This window comes from Monodon monoceros, unplaced genomic scaffold, assembly GCF_005190385.1.
Source record: "Monodon monoceros isolate NGI ecotype Baffin Bay Population unplaced genomic scaffold, NGI_Narwhal_1 Super_Scaffold_16, whole genome shotgun sequence".
Taxonomy (NCBI): Eukaryota; Metazoa; Chordata; class Mammalia; order Artiodactyla; family Monodontidae; genus Monodon; species Monodon monoceros.
Window position 1 is genome coordinate 99,662,491 of NW_021703772.1, and position 20,661 is coordinate 99,683,151.

Consider the following 20,661-nt stretch of genomic DNA (forward strand, 5'->3'; position numbering starts at 1 on the left):
TTTTTTTTGCAGTATGCGGGCCTCTCACTGTTGTGGCCTCTCCCGTTGCAGAGCACAGGCTCCGGACACGCAGGCCCAGTGGCCATGGCTCACGAGCCCAGCTGCTCCGCGGCGTGTGGGATCTTCCCAGACCGGGGCATGTACCCGTGTCCCCTGCACCGGCAGGTGGACTCTCAACCACTGCGCCACCAGGGAAGCCCACATGACTCTTTTTGAATTATGGTTTTCTCAGGATATATGTCCAGTAGTGGGATTGCTGGGTCATATGGTAGTTCTATTTGTAGTTTTTTAAGGAACCTCCATACTGTTCTCCATAGTGGCTGTATCAATTTAAATTCCCACCAACAGTGCAAGAGGGTTCCCTTTTCTCCACACCCTCTCCAGCATTTATTGTTTCTAGATTTTTTGATGATGGCCATTGAGTTATCTGTAGTGAGGTGGATGGACCTAGAGTCTGTCATACAGAGTGAAGTAAGTCAGAAAGAGAAAAACAAATACCGTATGCTAACACATATATATGGAATCTAAGAAAAAAAATGCTCATGAAGTACCTAGGGGTATAAAGACACAGACCTACTAGAGCATGGACTTGAGGATATTGGGAGGGAGAAGGGTAAGCTGTGACAAAGTGAGAGGGTGGCATGGACATATATACACTACCAAACGTAAGGTAGATAGCTAGTGGGAAGCAGCTGTATAGCACAGGGAGATCAGCTAGGTGGTTTGTGAGCACCTAGAGGGGTGGGATAGGGAGGGTGGGAGGGAGGGAGATGCAAGAGGGAAGAGATATGGGAACATAAGTATATGTATAACTGATTCACTTTGTTAAAAAGCAGAAACTTACACACCATTGTAAAGCAATTATACTCCAATAAAGATATTAAAAAAACAACAAAAAAACCCATTTTTATCATCATAGCCTACAGAAAAATAAGAACAAGACAACCGTGATATTTATATTTTATTTAGTGCTTATTTTCCTTCAGGCGATGTTCTAAATGCTTTGAAGCTATTATCTCATAGCAATCTTGCTATTATGATCTTATTTTAAAAATGAATATTCCTAAGGAAATGACAAGATAAATAACTTGCCTAAGATGCCTGAATTAATAAGCCATAGAGACAGGATTTTAATCCAGGCAGTAAAACAACTAAGCTATCACTACGGGTTCATATAATATTCTAGATAGATAGATAGAGATATGTGTGTGAGATGCATATTAATTTGATCATGAAAGAAAGTAGAAATATAAAATCATGATTCAAAATACATATATTTATTATGAAAATAATACTTATTTTAACTTAAGTAAAATTATGTTAACAGGCCTAATTCAAAAGTTGATATTTAGTGAATAAATAATATATTTTAAAGGAGTATATGCAAAGGCTTTAGCACTGGCAAAATGAGTATATCTGAAACTAACCCAGCTAAAATGTATAACATAACTAAATATTAATTAAAAGACAAGGATATATTAAGAGATTCCAATATTTATTTTACACGATTTTGTAAAGAAGAATATGGCGGGAATGGAGGAGAAAAATTATCTGAGCAGCTAATTATTGAGAAATTTCCAGAATTGAAAAAAATTGAAATCTGAAAAATAAGCAGCATATATATTAAAAATACTCATCTTAGTAAAACTACTGAAGTTGATGAATAAAGACAAAGTTTATTCTTTCAGAGAAAGAAACAAGATTCTTTCCAGTAGCAGTAAGGTCAACATATACACACTACTATACATAAAATAGAAAATCAACAAGGACCTACTGTGTAGCACAGGGAACTCTGCTCAGTACTCTGTAATAACCTATATGGGAAAAGAATCTGAAAAAGAATGGATATATGTATATGTATAGCTGAATCACTTTGCTGCACACCTGAAACTAACCCAAACTTGTAAACCAACTATACTCCAAAATAAAATAAAAATTAAATGAAAAACATACAATAAGGTCAATGATACATTTTCACTAGCAGCAATAGAAGCCTGAAGGTATTAGAGCAATACCTTAAAAAGCTAAGGGAACCATATACTCAACCACATTATCATGCAAGAATAAATACAAAATATAATCATTTTTACATGCAAAAGACAAATACTTTATCACTGATTTAAAAGTATCATGAGCTGTTGCACTTCAGCAAGAAGGAAAGTGACTCCAGATGAAAGAGATGGGTTGCTAGAAACATGAACAGAGAAACTAGCAACACATGATTGAATTTTTGGGCCTCTCACTGTTGTGGCCTCTCCCGTTGTGGAGCACAGGCTCCGGACGCGCAGGCTCAGCGGCCACGGCTCATGGTCCCAGCCACTCCGCGGCATGTGGGATCTTCCCGGCCCGGAGCACAAACCCGTGTCCCCTGAATTGGCAGGTGGACTCTCAACCACTGCGCCACCAGCGAAGCCCACACATGATTGATTTTTAAAAGCCATAATATTTTTGTATATTTTTAAAAAGGGATAAGGCAAAAAGTCTACAGAACAATAGTAAAGTACAAAGCAGGAAATGAAGCCTTTTTATAAACTGAAGATCTTCATCATTGTCAAAGAATAGATATAACAATGGATTTATTTGAACAAACTTATTACAAATGCATCTTAAAATAAATGTAATCACAGAAACCAAAGAAATGTAACTAATAGCCTAGAAATCAGGAGAAGGAGAAAAAAAGTCTCAAAAACAGAAGGTAGAGAAAACATTAAAAAGCAAAGAAAACAGATGGTAAAAAGAGAATACAAAATAAATGAGTAGAAAATTTACTTCTGTACTAGTAAACACATTAAATGTACACGGATTATTGAGTTAGATAAAAATAATATAATGTAAACTAATTTTGCAACATTATGTGGCTTACCATATACTCATCTGAAAGAGAACTGCACAGAAATGTATATAAATAAGAAGAGGAAAATGATGGAATAAAGATATATTAGCTAAATACTAATTACAAAATCAAGAAATTGGGATGGTAATATAAATATTGGAAAGAATGTAAATTAAGGCAAAAAGCAATAATTAAAATCAAGATAATCCCTATAAAACAATTAAGAGAACAATTTATCAAAATGACATGAAAATCTTATACTGATATGACATATATAGTCCTGACCTCTATACAATAATAGTATTTCAAGGAAAATTTTTAAATTCCATAATTATAATAGAGTATTTTTAATATATTTTTGCAATAAACATATAGATCAAGTAACAAAATTTAGGATAAAATGTGTTGAACAATAATGAATTAGCATGATTTAAAAGATGGATGAGTCTTCATATAAGATGTAGAGAATGTATTATTTTGTTCCATGTTTTGTACAAGATTTCACTGAACTAAGTATTTGCTAAATGGAAAGGAACTCCCTCAAATATATTGGAAACTTCTCGTTTTGTACCATTATTCTTTTTTTTTTGCATGAATGTATTCTTTGGAATTAATTCTTTATTCTTCAATTTGTTTTACCTTTTAGCTACTAGTATTCACTGAAATATAACAAAAGCGTTATAACATACACAATCTGTTCTTGATGAAAATACTAACCAAGAGCCTACTTGCCATCATTTGAAGCATTAGAAATTAACCCCCAAGCTCTCAACAATTTCTAAAATAACACTGAAACACAGAAAACATTTGTGCCTGTATGTGTGTAATCTCATTTTAAAAAAAAAACATGCTTTACTTCCATGTTTATAAGTTTACTTTTGTCTTCATAATTGGAGATTCATTTTAATACTGAGCATTTAGCAAAGGCTAAATTTGAGACATCCAAACACAATCTCCCTTTAATGGCATTGAATTCAAGATCCTTACAGATGATTCTGTTGTCCTTTCTCCTCGTATTTGGAATGTTACTCAAACATTTTCCAAGCTCTTCATTCTCTTAAAATGTTTTATTGAGAATATGGGGCACAAATATACTTCTTTCCTGTATAAAGTGTGTAAAGTTTGGATATTAACAACCAGAAAGTATTCTATAGGCAAACATTAGAAATTCTAAGTGATATGCCTCTAGTAGTGTTTACAAATACAGTACAACTTGTATCATATTGTATATAATTTACTCAAAAATGTTTCAATATTAACTGCTACTAATTGTTTTCAGTTTATGATTGCATCTTTATTAAGGGGTCAGGAGACTATTGTAGCATATTCATATTTTCTACATTTAATGCACATGCAGAACTTATATCCTATGTGATTCTTATTTAGAGAAATGATTTCCACGTCAACCAATATATTTCCCATTAAACCATTTAAAAATCGCTATTGGGTAACTGGTGAAAACAATATGAATTTTTTAAAAATTCCTTATAAAATTGACTTATATGCATGCAAAATATTCTTTCAGTTCAAATATGTATTTTAAATATGTATGTATCCAAAGCATTGAGTTTTGTATTTAAATATCACAGATTAAACACACACATGTTTCTCTGCTCCCTTCATTGATTCCCATTGAAAAGACAGCAGAAGAATCAGCTGGACAAATCAGCAAGGACAAAAGAATTTAGGAGAGGATGGATGGCAGATAAAAAAATGTCAAAAAAAGTTTTAGAAGATGAAAATTGGATGGATAAGTAGCAGCAAACTTGTGTTTGAGATGTTCCACAGAGTTAAGTTCCTGTGGCAGGATTAACAGCTAATCTATAGACTTTCCTCTAGCTTTAGGGACGCCTGAGGGTTTGACCCTTAGATAAATCCCTTTGAAAGACCAAGTAAGGAAAGTATAGGAGTCCTCTGTCCCCAAGATAAATGATGAGGCTGCTGAGTTTGCTCTGTACCAGACTAAGCCCTTGTACCTTGTTGTCGAGATTATTTATTAAGTGACCTGTTATTGATGAGTAACCTGAAATTGATAAATAAGCTGTAATTGAGGAGTAATGTGCAATTGATGAGGTGCAGTTTCACCAGGGAATGAGAGCTAGTCAAGGACCCCAGAGAGAGCTGTATGACTAATGAGGTCTAAATAAAGGCATCACTGAGAATGGCTTTCCTCAGCCTTATCTCACATGATGACTTGGATTCTATGGGGAATGACAGGGATGTTTGAAATCTCCTCCAAGAATCCTGAGAGATCTACTAGCTGTTGCTATGTTTGTTCTTCTCTCTGTCTTATATTCTTTTTTAAACTAAGTAAACTTAGTACTAGGTTTACTGTGTCTCCAGAATTTGATTGTTCACCTCAACCTAAAACCATTGTGACTTGCCAAGCAGAGTTAATGTTAAAGGCTAAAAGAAGGAAGGGAGAGCAGAGAGGCTAATTTGTATCATAGACCACCAGAAAGTCCAACAACTTGGAAATACTGCCTTTGGGAGTAACAATAAAAAGGCTTTCCTGAAAAACTTTTAACCAGTACATGTATCCCCGTACTTTACAGCAACTATCCTTTTCTTAACCCTAGAAAAGGCCTACAGGTTTGCTTTGTAGAGACAATGCATTTGGTTTATATAGCACAGTGTCTCTCCGCTGGACTCCAGAAAGAAAGCTGAGACAGAGAGGTTCAAGAGAACTTGTTGGACTTTGGGGTATCAAGGATGACCAAGGGGAAGAATGAGGCACCGTATTTAAAGCAGGGAATTTGTGTAAAAACCTACACCCAACTGTGTACTCTAATTTTCCTTCTTTGCTCTTGAAATGTAGGTTTTGAGATAACACTAAAAATTGGAGGATAGATAAGTCATCTATGCTTCTGGATATTTGGAGTTTCTTCTAACAAAACAACCACATCTTTTGAGAACATCTCATTCTGTGGCCCAATAGTTGAGGAGCCCTGCCCATGCATAGAGAGTTTTAGTCACCCTCACATCAGAACTGATAAAATTTGTCAGATATGTGAAAAAGACTTTACTAAGAATAAAGACTCCCACCACCCAAAAAAGAAGATGCTGATCAATGGAATTGGGGAGTTAACTGAAGAAGAGGAAGTCATGAGGTCAGTGGAATAGGACTGGGGGTCAACCAAGGAGAGAGGAGAAGGAAATCCCCAAGTTGAGGGGGAAAGATGTTCTGGGATAAATGCTCTGCTTTGGGCAGAAAACAGTCAGCACCCACTGGAGGAGAAGAAAAGAGAGAACCTAAGGAGAGTTCTTAGGAGAGAAGTCTCCTAAGGAGAGAAGATTTCAAGGAAAAAAAGAAAATTAGTGCAGATAATTGACCTGATGTACTTAGTGATATTAGGATGAACATTTTAGTTGAGAGTCTGGAGATAAATTAGTGACCACTAAAAAGGAAAGGAAGCCAACAGTATAATTACTTAAGTATTGAGTTGAGAAAAAAAACACTAAGTTAATAAAAGTAAATTTCAAGCTATGATATTAATATAGTTGTGTGATAAAGACAGTAATATCGATTTAATGAAAACTATAATATAGCTACAGTGGAAGGACAAGAGATGAGCATTTATTATTTGTGGGAGGCAACATGAAGCTCAGTCCAAATAACTCTATAGTAGAAAGTCCATAGATAAAGCTATGATCTTATTATTTGAGAATATGGAAGTAAATATAACATAAATAGCTAAATAATTTAAAAATGATTGCTTCTGGGTGGGGGCACAGAGGTGGAAACCGTGAGGAGTCAGGAAAAAGATTACCTTTTTACATTAGATAGTATTGTCTTATTTTTTAAACAAATATTTTTACTTGATAAACATAAAAAATTAGCAAGTTCACTTTAAAAAAAATTGACAGATTTCTAAAAATTGAATGCTTCCTCTAATCCTTCCTATAGAGATAACCCTTTGCTGTAAATTCTTTACCCTGTCTAGATCTAAGTCCAGTTTATCACTTAGTGTCCTTAGGCTAGTTTTTAATCAGTTTCCCTATGTGCCCATTACTTGATAAACATACTGTTGCGAGGAGGTCATCAGGAGGATGTCATGGATGGTTTACCCACCAGTGGGGCCCAGGCAACCGGAGGCTCCCTATCTCCTCCCCTGTCCTTGGAATGTACAATCCACCTACTATTCTTATACTAGAAGCCATTTCAAGGACACAGCCTTGAGAGAGCAATGTGATGTTGGGACCATTTGGACTGAAACCCATCAAGGCTTTTATATAAACTTTCAAGATTCTGGTGGGCGAGTGGGTGGGGACATCTACTCATCTTGCTGCACCCAAGACAAGACTCATATGTAAATTCCCTTGCTTATTAAACCTACCACCTGCCAATCTGGAATGGTCTGCCTCTTTGTTCTCTCCTTGCCATCCATGTACAGGGGCCGGTTCGTGAGCCAACACACACCTCTTAGCATTGTTATGAGGATCTAATAAAATCATACACAGTGCTGCATAGTGCCTAGAATGTTTCCATTTTATCTTCACAAAGATTATAGGTTTGTAACTTCTTATATGGAATCTTACAAAACATACTGGTTTGCTTTTTGCTTTTATTTAACGAAATATATAAGGTGAAAATAAATGTACTTTTAGGCATATTTTCTCTGTCAGTAAAGATACAAATCAAGTTTTTTCAATCTTGGTGCTACTAGCATTTTGGGTGGGATAATCCTTTGTTGTCCTGTGCATTGTAGGATGTCTAACAGCATCCTACAATCTAGTGGCTCTATCCACTAGATACCAGTAACAGGACCTCCATTTCTCAACTGTGACAACCAACAATGACTCCAGACATTACCAAACGTCCTCCAGGGGGCAAAAATTTTCACAATTTGAGAAACACTGATACACATCTACCTCAATTTCCCCAATGTCTATATGTATCTCTGATTGGTGGATGTTTCTTTATTTTTTTAATTTGATAAAAAATGCTGAATGAAGATCCTGGTTTAAAATTTATAATCAAAATACTGTGAACATTATTGTACACAAACATCTGGTTATGTCTCATATAATGTCCTGTAAATAAAACAGTAAGGCATATATAATTAAGATTTTAAAATTAAAATTTTAAAAGTTATAGTGATTTTAAAAATGCACATATATATAAATACATGTATAAAAATAAATATGTGTATATATATACATATTTCATTGTCCCTAAAACCATCAGATTCTTTACAATAAATCTCATCCAAATAAAAATAAAACCATTTGCCATTATTCCAAATGTCTCATAAACTTGGGAGCAAGAAATTTACTTGGAAAAATACTGTCACCTGATTTTCAGGTATCATAACTGAACTATGAAAATGCTCTTGAGAATATTTTTCTCTAGAAAAAGAAATTTAGGGCACATACTTTTGTACCAGTAGAAAGCTGCATATTTTTCCCTTTTCATAGAGGTCTTAGGAGACCATTAAAACATACTTATTATTTATGGGAAGTTCATATATCAGTTTGGAAAATACATCCTTCAGGATTGACATTTACTTGGTTTCTTGAGGCAAATAGATGTGCTGCTTACTTTATAAAATTAAATTTTTGAGGTGTTTTATGTATAAGAACAGTTATACCATACATTACTATCAATTTGCTTATTCCAGATACATGATTAACAATGTTTTTAAAAACAAATAAATATAAATAAGGGAATATAATAATACAAGAGATGGACAGAAACAGCCCAAAGAGGAAAAGACAACAAAAGCATTTATTTTTCATTGCTTTGGTGATCAGAAAGTTCAGATATTTTCTTTCCATTAACAGAAAGCTGTCCAGATGCAGAGAAACATAAAAAGCAACATAAAGTGTTAATGAGATTGAGTAGGTACAGGTAAAAAGTCTCCATCCTGAATATTTCATGATCTGTCACCATTCAGAGGGTGTCAGGATTTACCTTCCTTGCAGCTCAGTCTTCAAAGACACAATAAAAACAAGCAAACAAACTTCTGGTGCTTGACGACATCTTCAGCAAAAATGTCCCAGGGATCTGTAATGCTTTAAGAATCTATAAAGAGAATTATAGTTGGAGCCAGCTGTATGTGTACTTTGGTTTTGGTTGTGGTTTTGTTTTTTGCTATTTATGAACTGTGATTTCACACATGTCCAAATGTTTCCTTTCTATCCTCTCTAAATAATCTTCATACAGCTTTCCACAGCATCTACTTAGCCCGGCACTCGTCACAACTTTGTATAATTAAAGCAGTCTCTGAATAGGCTAATGCATTAGACAGGAATGATAATATTTTGTGTTCAATAAAATATTTTTATTACAATAATATGTTTTGCTTTGCATAAACTTTGAGAACACAGACCACTAAAAATTTTTTAAAACACTATACTTCCATTACCAAGAGACCATCACTTTTCTCATTTTTTGTTATATCCTCCCAGACAATTTTTATGCTTATAAATGCATTTTTTTACTAAAATAAAATTATATTCTACACGCTGTTTTATAACATGTTTCTTCAGTTCACTTTTCCATGACAGTATATTTTTATCTTATATTACACTCAGTTCTACAAACAGATTTCCTCAAATGTCCCCAAAATGTCCTTTACAATTCGTTTGTTTTTAAGAGAGTTTATTTCAGAAGCGCATGTTTCGCTTGATATTCATGCTTTCTCAGCTGCTTTTACCTTAGCAAATCACTTTTAATGGCATTCATTTGTTGACAAGACCTAGCCTGATGTCCTACAGGAGGTCAATCCTTGTGCGGTGTTCCCTCCTGGTATCATTTGTTTGTCTCTTGAGGATCCTGTAATCTGAAAGTTAGATCTAAAATCTAGAGGATTTAAGTTAACCAAGTTTGCTAAAATATATCTGAAGTGATATTATGTACTTTATATTCCATCTCATCAAGAAATTTATAATATCTGTTTCTCCCACCATTAATACTGATAAGACTCACTGTTTATTAGAGTGATGGCAAGCTGAGCCCTCATTGTACACAAACATTTTCCTCCTTTCAACTAGAAGCTAAAACTGTGGTATAACTTTGGTATTCCCATATAAATTTCCAGTTTTCTCATCAACCATGTGTCATCCATCCATAATCCTTTTCTGAATTAATATTTCATTAGAGGCATTTGTGGAACGATGATTTGTTGTTGTTGATCTGGTTACTTCTCTAAAGTAGAGCTATCCCTCACCAACAGGGCTTACTTTGTTATAGTTACTAATTCAAAATTATGATCCATGCTTTATCTTTCCCCTTTAGTTATCAATTTTGAAAGGAGTGGATTGGGTTCATTGCCACCTCAAATGGCAATTTCTAACTTTCTCTCTCTCTTTGTAACATTTTGGACTCTTGAATTTTCAGTGGTTTATTGTTTCAATTGGCTAATTTTTTTATTCTCAAATTTTTACAATTTGTACAGTGTGATACAAAGTTGATAGATCTCTTCATGTTTATTGTTGTGTCATTTAACTTAACTCAGTTGTTACTATTTCTTAACTTCAAATTGTGAATATTTTAAACATGTAGAAAATAGAAATTGTAGAATAAAGAATGCCACATTACCCTGCACCAAACCTCAAGAATTATGAACACATGTTCAAACTTGTTACTTCTATATTTCCAACCACTCTCCTCTCTATATTCTTTGGAAGTGAATTCCAGACATATACTTTATTTCATCCATAAGTAATTTAGTGTACTTCTAAAAGACAAAGACTCTTAGGAGAGTTACCGGCCATTATATACCTAAAAATCTATTAACAATGATTTCTTAAATATCTTGTTAGTGTTTACATTTCTCATTGCTTTTTAAATGTTGTGTGTGTGAGAGAGTGTATGTTTAAGCTTTGCTTGTTTGTTTGAATCAAGATCGAAATAAAGTCCATGCATAATAATGGATTGATATGCCTCCTAAATCTTTTTAAATCTACAAATTCCCTCCTCACAATATTTTCCCCCCTGAAATTTTTTGTTGCTGTCTAAGAAATTAGGTCCCTTGTCCTGTAGAATTGCCTATAGTCGGTATTTTGTTGATTTCACCTCCACAGTGTCAACTGATCAATTAAGGTTCAATATAAGTGTTTTTTTTTTTCCTTAGGATGCCTATTAAATGAAGATTGTAAAAACCCTTCCCAGTTGAGCAACTATTTTCAAATTAGCCTGCCATGTTTTCCAGTGAGCACATGCTCGTGATTTTAGGTCTATCAGACACATCTTTGCTTCTTCCTACTTCTCCCATCAAAGCTTCAACAAAATGAGTCTTAGGCACCCATAAAGACTTATGCTCCATTTGCTCAATCTTAGGTTAATGAGGATACACTGTTATACAGTCTTGTTGGAGATGCCCATTGGTCTTAGTTTTGCTATTGCTCTATTTTTATTGGTGGATTTTTTTTTAATTTTTATTTTATATAGTGATTAAATCACTATTTATATAGTGATAAAATCACTATTTTATATAGTGATTCAGTTACACATATACATGTATCTATTCCTTTTAAAACTCTTTTCCCATTTAGGTTGTTACAGAATATTGAGCAGAGTTCCCTGTGCTGTACAGTAGGTCCTTGTTGGTTATCCATTTTAAATATAGCAGTGTGGACATATCGATCCCCAAATCCAAACCTACCCCTTCCCCTCACCCTTCCCCCCGGGTAACCATAAGTTTGTTCTCTAAGTCTGTGAGTCTGTTTCTGTTTTGTAAATAAGTTCATTTGTATCATTTTCTTTTAGATTCCACATTTAAGCAATATCATATGATATTTGTCTTTTTCTGTCTGACTTCCTTCACTTAGTAATGATAATCTCCAGGTCCATCCATGTTGCTGCAAATGACATTAATTCATTCTTTTCAATGGCTGAGTAATATTCCATTGTATATACGTACCACATCTTCTTTATTTCTTCATTTGTCAGTGGGCATTTAGGTTGCTTCCATGTCTTGGCTATTGTAAATAGTGCTGCAATGAACATTTGGGTGTATGCAAGACAATTAAACACTTACATTGTCACTACTACCATCTTCCCTGAGTTTCTCCATTAGCTTTTAAAATTCCCTTGCTTTCTAGTACAGTTGGATACCTCAGTCTTACTTTGCAACTTTCCAAAACTGGCACTGGCCATTTTTCAAGAAGGCTTATTTTTGTTCTAATGAGGACTTATATTAAAGACCAAATGTGGGCACTAGTGGTGCTCATTGCTAGAACTAGAAGTTTTAACTTTTTAAAAAAATGATCAATTCATAATAATATTTTCAATTCAATTTTAACATTCCAGTGATTTCACTTAGTTTTTGACTTTGTATGTGTATTTCTTTTCCCTTATATTGAAAAAACCTTGAGTCTTAATATCATTAATAAAATAACTTCTTTGACTTATCAGGCAAAATAAAATAGTTTAAAAATAACATACTACTAAGAATAAAACTTTGAAAGGAAGCTTAAAATGCCTTTTTTCTTTTAATGCATAGAACATTTTCCACTAAGGTGGTAGAATCAAAATTTTATGTTATAAAGCCATTGAGAACAATACTTTCTGGGTATAATTATGCTAGCAGTTTTGGACCAGCTCTTAGAGGAAGGCCATATAGAGAGAGAGGATGGCTTAGGATAGCTTCCTGGTTTCTCCCTCCAAGGGCTACCTCTACTTTTGCTACAATGGAATGGAAATTTCTCTGAGCTGTGACATTATCAACATTGTTTTGCCTAACCTTTTCTCCTCTTTTTTCCATCTTTTCTAGCATCCATGCACTATTCGTTCTATAGATATGCCCACAGGATTGTCCACAGTATAGATCCTCTCCTTCTGGCAAATGTGTGTGTGTGTGTGTGTGTGTGTGTGTGTGTGTGTGTGTGCTGTGTTCTCTAAATCCTGCTTTCTCCACGTCCCCCCCCCCATCATTTCTGGATCATCCCCATTGTATCTGTCACTCCACCACTAGCCCACTGTATTGTTGTTACTTTTTTTTTTTTTTTTTTTTGCGGTACGCGGGCCTCCCACTGCCGCGGAGCGCAGGCTCCGGACGCGCAGGCCCAGCGGACACGGCTCACGGACCCAGCCGCTCCGCATGCAGGATCCTCCCGGACCGGGGCATGAACCCGCGTCCCCTGCACCGGCAGGTGGACTCCCAACCACTGCGCCACCAGGGAAGCCCTGTATTGTTGTTTCTTGTCCAAGTCCATTGGTTTCGGGGGAAATTTCTCCCAATTTATACCTTATTTGGTTTTTGTGACTTCTGTGGTTTCTCTCTCCTCTTGTATCAGTGAAGGTTTAAGTTACAGAGTTCTCATTTAAGCTTCTGGTTATTTCAAGGTTTTAGAAGGAGAAACAAAGAGATCTGTGCTTGAGCTTGCTGCCATGTTCCTATTAGAACTCACGACCCTTAGGTTGCTGCTGCAGCTGAACCCAAATTCATTTGTTGGATTATAAAACACCCCGAGTTTATACCCAAAGGTGATGATTTAATATATAAAGGAGGGAGAAAAGACCTCGGTGTAGTTTGCAACTGTGTACCTCAGGCCCCAGGGTCTCTGGGGAGTTAGTAAGAACAATCTAAATTTCCATACGCCTATGAAACATCTTCCCTTGGCTGAAAAATGAATACATTTCAGTACATTTATGAGGTATTGACTATTGAACCCTATTTTTAAAAAAATAAAGATGTTAATAGGCAGGACATAGAAGACAATTTGTGTTAACAAACATTTGATTTGGGTACTAGTTTAAGTCTCTGCCAGTGAGGGAAAAGATAGGCAGGTATTATACCCATGATGATGGTAAACAGAAGATCCATTTTATTTTATCCTCATTAAATTTTTTCCTATAAAATCTGAGTAATTGTCCTTTGAGCAAATTTCTTCCAGGAACACCTCAGGAACGTTACAATCTTTCTTAGCATCATTACTTTTTTTTTTAAGTTTTTTTTTTTTTTTTTTTTTTGGTACGCGGGCCTCTCACTGTTGTGGCCTCTCCCCTTGCAGAGCACAGGCTCCGGACGCGCAGGCTCAGCGGCCATGGCTCACGGGCCCAGCCGCTCCATGGCATGTGGGATCCTCCCGGACCGGGGCACGAACCCGCGTCCCCTGCATTGGCAGGTGAACTCTCAACCACTTCGCCACCAGGGAAGCCCTAAAGATGTTTTTGATGTGGACCATTTTTAAAGTCTTTATTGAATTAGTTACAATATTGATTCTGTTTTATGTTTTGGTTTTTTGGCCACGAGGCCTGTGGGATCTTAGCTCCCAGACCAGGGAGCAAACCCACACCCCCTGCATTGAAAGGAGAAGTCTTAACCACTGTACCACCAGGGAAGCCCCAGTACCGTTACTTAATCTCATATTATATTCCAGACAAAGACATATTCTTCTTGCTGAGCAATTCATGTACTTCAAATTCTAATGATTTTACATTTATATATTTGCAAAATAATATATATAAAATGTTTCTAAATGTAATTTGAAAAACTCTTATAAAGTATATTCCATACATATATTATTTAATCTAATTTTTTCTCCAGGTTTGAATAAAATAAAAATTTCCCTGATCATTACTACTATCACCCCCCATGTTACTTTTTATTTTAAAAAATTCATGTAGGCATTTTAATACAATCTTCCCGCCTAGTAACTTTGCCATATATTTTTACCATTTTCAAATATATTTAGATTTTGCGATTGATAAAGTGCAATTTCACTTTAAAGTATGTTTTTTTAATAGTTTTTTCAACAAATTACATTTCCTCTATCACGATTAAAGTACAGCTACATCATGCCACCTTAAATATAATTATTTTACAATAGAAAAGCAAATCAAACAAGAAAATGATATTTTTTAGCTAGCAAGGCTACAGCAAGGGCCATTTGTCAAGGAGGGCAGAACTGATCCTGTCACTAGAGGACACTGTGTTTCTAGGGAACAGAAAAATAGTTTGTCAAGAAGGTGAGAGGGATGACATTTAAAGAAATAGATAAATATCACATACGCCTCCACAAAAATTGGCCACTTTATATCTCACCTTTGCGAATTCCCATTGAACTATACCTGCTATAAACATTGATTGTTTTTTCATTACAAATATATTTATCATATATTTTTTCAAAACAAAAATAATACAATCATTGTATAATACTTAAAAAACACAAATAAGCTAAGATAAGCAAATGAAAATTGCTACAATCTCACAAATCAGTCATAGGTACTGTGAACATTTTATATGAGGTTTTTAGTGTGTGTGTAAATATCTAAAGATAGAGATTTAAGAGTTTTTTCCCCCACAATATTATATATAGTTTGACTGTCAGCTTTATTTGCTGAAATATTGTAAACCTTAGTTTAGTATATGAATAATATGGGCACACGTTGATTAAGTTATCTAGTCCACTATTATTAAGCAATTACTTTGCTTCTAGTTTTTCCCTTTTGTAACTACTGTTTTGATAAACATATTAGTAAAGGTTTTTAAAACATATATCTTGGGAGTTTTTTAAGATTAATTCTGAAAAGTCATATGGAGATACTGATGGGTTGGGTATGTATAAACTTTTGAGATGATGACAGAGACTGCTAATTGTCTGCCCAATATGATGATCTGTTATAAAATATCTTTACAAATATGTGGCTGGCCACAAGCCCTTGTTTGCAGACTGCCAGGTGATACAGCTCTGGCAGTAAGACTTAATTGAAGTCGGAACTCTGGAAAAGTTCTTTAAAAGGAAGGCTGACCCTGTTATCATGGTTCCCTTTTGCCTCTAGCATTGGAGTATGACTAGGAGAACATCATCTCAGGGTTGGAGTTTTAGCAACCACATGACAAAAACAAACAGCAACCTAGGAATGTCTGGATGCACACAAAGGAAGTATGGGAGAGTAAGACAGACAGACACAATTAGAATGAGATTATGTCTTTATGGAACTGCCATGCTATCCTTGGATTTTCCACCTCCAGTTTTCTCATTATGTGAGAAAATAAAACACCATTTGGTTAAGTCACTATCACTTCAGCTTTTGCTATGGACAATTTAATTCCTAATTGATAAAATAGCTAAATGCCTTCCAGAAATGTACAGTCCCACCAGAGACATATTAAATAGCCTGTTTCACCGTGCTCTTACTATCACTGGATATCTTGTGTTTCAACTACTTTTTCTAACTGAATAGGGTACAATTGTTTTTTATTTAAAATTGTGTTTCTTTGAGTACTACAGGTATTACATTTTTTTAAACATTATTGACAATTTGTATTTTTTATTTTGAAAATTATATGTCTTTTGTCTATTTTTCTACTGGGATATTTGCTTTACTTAATTTATAAAGTTTCTTTGTAAATTGAGATTATTAACTTTTGATTTTCCATATAAGCTATGCATATGATTTTTCTTTTTTATTGAATTATAGTTGACTTACAATGTTGTGTTAGTTTCTGGTGTACAGCAAAGTGATTCACATACATATATATATATATATTCATTTCATATTCTTTTCCATTATAGTTTATTACAAGGTATTGAATATAGTTCCCTGTGCTATACAGTAGGACCTTGCTGTTTTTTTATCTGCTAATAAAAAAAGTAGTTTTTATCTGCTAATCCCAAACTCCTAATTTATCCCTCCTCCCCCCTTTCCCATTTGGTAACCATAGTTTGTTTTCTAAGTCTGTGAGTCTGTTTCTGTTATGTAGATAAGTTGATTTGTATCATTTTTTTAGATTCTACATATAAGTGATATCATATGGTATTTGTCTTTCTGTCTGACTTACTTCTCTTAGTATGATAATCCCCAGGTGCATCCATGTTGCTGAAAATGGCATTATTTTGTTCATTTTTTATGGTTGAGTAATATTCCATTGTATATATGTACCACATCTTTATCCATTCATCTGTCAATAGACACTTTGGTTGCTTCCATGTCTTGGCTTGTAAATAGTGCTGTTATTAACACTGGGGTGCATGTATCTTTTTGAATTAGAGTTTTCTCCACATATATGCCCAGGAGTGGAATTGCTGGATCATATAGTATCTCTATGTTTAGTTTTTTAAGGAATCTCCATACTGCTCTCCATAGTGGCCGCACAAATTCACATTCCTACCAAAGTGTAGGAGGGTTCCTTTTTCTCCACACCCTCTCCAGCATTTATTATTTGTAGGCTTTTTAATGATAGCCATTCTGACCAGTGTGAGGTGATACCTAAATGTAGTTTTCATTTGCATTTTATCTAATAATTAAAGATTCTGAGCATCTTTTTCATGTGCCTATTGACCATCCATATGTCTTCTTTGGAGAAATGCCCATTTATGTCTTGTGCCTATTTTTTGATTGGGCTGTTTGAATTGTATATGCTGTTTGTATATTGAATTGTATGTGCTGTTTTTATATTTTGGAGATTAAGCCCTTGTTGCTTGCAACATTTGCAAATATTTTCTCCCAGTCTATAGGTTGTCTTTTCATTTTGTTTATAGTCTCCTTTGCTGTGCAAACTTGTAAGTTCGATTAGGTCCCATCTGTTTATTTTTCCTTTTATTTCTATTGTCTTGGGAGACTGATCTAAGAAACCATTGCTACTAATTATGTCAGAGAATGTTTTGCCTATGTTCTCTTCCAAGAGTTTTATGGTGTCATGTCTTATGCTTAAGTCTTTAAGTCATTTTGAGTTTATTTTTGTGTATGGTGTGAGGGTGTGCTCTAATTTCATTGATTTACATGTGGCTGTACAGCTTGCCCAACACCATTTGCTGAAGAGACTGTCTTTTCTCCATTGTATATTCTTGTCTCCTTTGTCGAAGATTAATTGACCAAAGGTGGGTGGGTTTATTTTCTGGGCTTTCCATTTTGTTCCCTTAGGCCATATGTCTGTTTTTGTGTCAATACCATGTTGTTTTGACTACTGTAGCTTTGTAGTATTTTCTGAAGTCTAGGAGGGCTTTGTTCCTCCAGCTTTGTTCTTTTTCCTCAGGATTTCTTTGGTAATTCTGGGTCTTTTGTAGTACATATAAATTTTAGGAGTATTTGTCTAGTTCTGTGAAAAATGTCATGAATAATTTGATAGTGATTGCATCAAACCTGATTTTTCTATTTTGTTATTCATACTTGTAGATTACCACAATTTTTATCTTGAAATTTTTATTTTTGTGTGTTTTTTTCTTTTCACTGTGACTTCTGTTAGTATTTCAATACATAGGAAATCCTTGAAGTCTTTCTGTACCTCAAAATCAAATATTGACTTTTCTATCTGGTTGTATTTTAATACCATACTATTTCATTTAAATCTTCAGTATAGCTAAAATCTATTTTCATATGAGGAAAATATCCAACTTAAATTTTTTTCTGTGGTGAACTATTTATCTCCATATCATTTATCAAATAACAATTTATTTTATCATTTATCTTTAATTATTTTACATGCTATTTTCTGTTTCTTGATCAGGAATATAACAATATTGTGGATATCTACTGTGTACCAGAATTACTATACATAGAGTGATGAATCAAACGTTCTGTCCCAAGAGAATTAGCTAAGTATTTTGGAAATAAGTAGTTTATTTCAGTAAGATATGATCAGGACTGGCAAGACAGATCATCTCAAGGTACTCTGTATATTTTTCCTTCTATTTCTATATGGAATCACATGTTAAAATAATATTTGACACACTTCATTTCTAGATTATTCTAGAAAATGTGTATATATTAGCCAAGCAGGTAGGGGGGCACACTATGCTTGGTGTGTGTGTGACATTACTGGTTGAATTATGAGGGCAGTGCCTTCTACTATGACCTACCTTCATGGGAATGTAATGCTTTGCTTTTAAATGTCACCCAGCTCTGCTCATGGTTCTAGAATGCAGACATTCTCACACTGTCCTCTGGAATCCTCAGAAGAATTCATCCATATGCCACTAGTTTAGCTTGGTCACCCCACAGAAACTCCTACCATATAGAAACACCTATATTAAGTCACCATCAGGAGCTGCCTTGAAAGGAATGACATTCCCCAGAGGAGGAAAATAACCATGCCATCAAAGGTTCTCTACAGGCTCAGATTTTCAAGCAAGATACAGTATCTGACAAACTGTCAGACACCCAGCATGAAATGAGCCAATATGAAGCCAAATCACAGTGCCACTGTCAGAGGGGAACTCAACTGCCCTATTCTTTTCCTTGAAAATAAACAAAAATAAAATGTTTTGATACTGTTGTTTTATTTCTTGACTCCAGGGGTGACAGTGTTTCCTCTGATGATCAAATGAAGTTAAATTTTATTTTATTTATTTTTTATTTTATTTTTTTTTTGTGGTACACGGGCCTCTAACTGTTGTGGCCTCTCCCATTGTGGAGCACAGGCTCCGGACGCGCAGGCTCAGCGGCCATGGCTCACGGGCCCAGCCGCTCCGCGGCATGTGGGATCTTCCCAGACAGGGGCACGAACCCGTGTCCCCTGCATCAGCAGGCGGACTCTCAACCACTGCACCACCAGGGAAGCCCAAAATTTTATTTTTAAAGTGAATTCTGTGTTTGTTTGATTTTATATTGACCTCTGGAATCATGTGGGCCATCACTTTGTAAGCTAAAACTTGAAGACAGAATAATGTCACGATAGTTACTCTTTGTAGAAAGTAGTCTCAAGCAATGATCACAGCATCAGGGTAGTCTGGGAAAGATTTCCATGTTGAATCTCAGAGAAAAAGTTAAAAATTAAGACTACAAAATATTGACAGGTAGCTGTGATTCTGAAGATGTTTCAGGTCTCCAATGCAAACGATGATTTCAACAGACCCCTGAATTCTCAGATTCTCTGACAGCTTTCAGAGGAATACGTATTTATCATAGAACACTACCATGAAGTTTATTTACCTGGTGTTTGCCCTGAAAGTCTGGAACTTTACTATCCTGTTGCACCAGGCTGTACCACACACACACGTCAAGAATATGCTCTTCTACTTTTCTACATTCAAGGCTGACTGTGTGTGTATGTGTGGATCTGCTTCCCTGGACATAAGCCATATGCTGATCACGGCTCTCAGGGACTCAAAATCCTGAAAGCTAAAGGGAAAACAGAAATAAAAAATCAAAAAGAGTGGGGCTGTTTGCCAATAATTCTGCTGCATTTATATATTCTTCCCACTAAAAAGGGAATCTCCTTACGCTGTGGCCCAGGTGTCTGCTAGAAGTACGACTTAATGGCTCCAACAAAGATGCAGTCTCACACTGTAACACCTGAGAGGCAATGCTTGAGGAAGCCAGAGTTTCCCACTGTATGTTGGTGGGGTTTAGGCCCATCAGAACTCAGAAAATGAAAAAGAGATAAAGAAATTCTTCAAGGACTTGAGACTTAATTGAATTGGATCTATAGGTCATGCATCCCAATTTTGTAACATATAAATGATAACAGGAAACAAAGTTTTAAGGAAAAAATTAAGTGATTTCTTTTTATTTTTTATTTGAGATTTTACTTCAGTGTGCATGAGAGCCAAGTTCCTTTTGATGGATATGTTGAATGGTTAATATTTAGGTGTAAAGTAGACACTTCTAAAAAGTTTCTGAGGTAGACAGGATTTGACATTTTCTAAGTGTGTCTGTGACTATCAACACCTTTTGGAAACTAATAAATATTACACAATGAACTTATATCACAGATGTTACATCTGTTCCTCGATGTTGGCATTATAAAGAGATTATAGTGGTTCTTATGTGATGGGAAAGTCACTTATGTCCTTTCTTCACCTTTCTTCCTTTAATATAGTAATTAAAATCATCTGAGGTATTAGCTATTAAGAGAGTCTTTGTATGAATGGAAATTTTAGGACTTCACATTTATATGATGTCATATGTTTATTAGGTAGTTAAAATCTAATTCAAT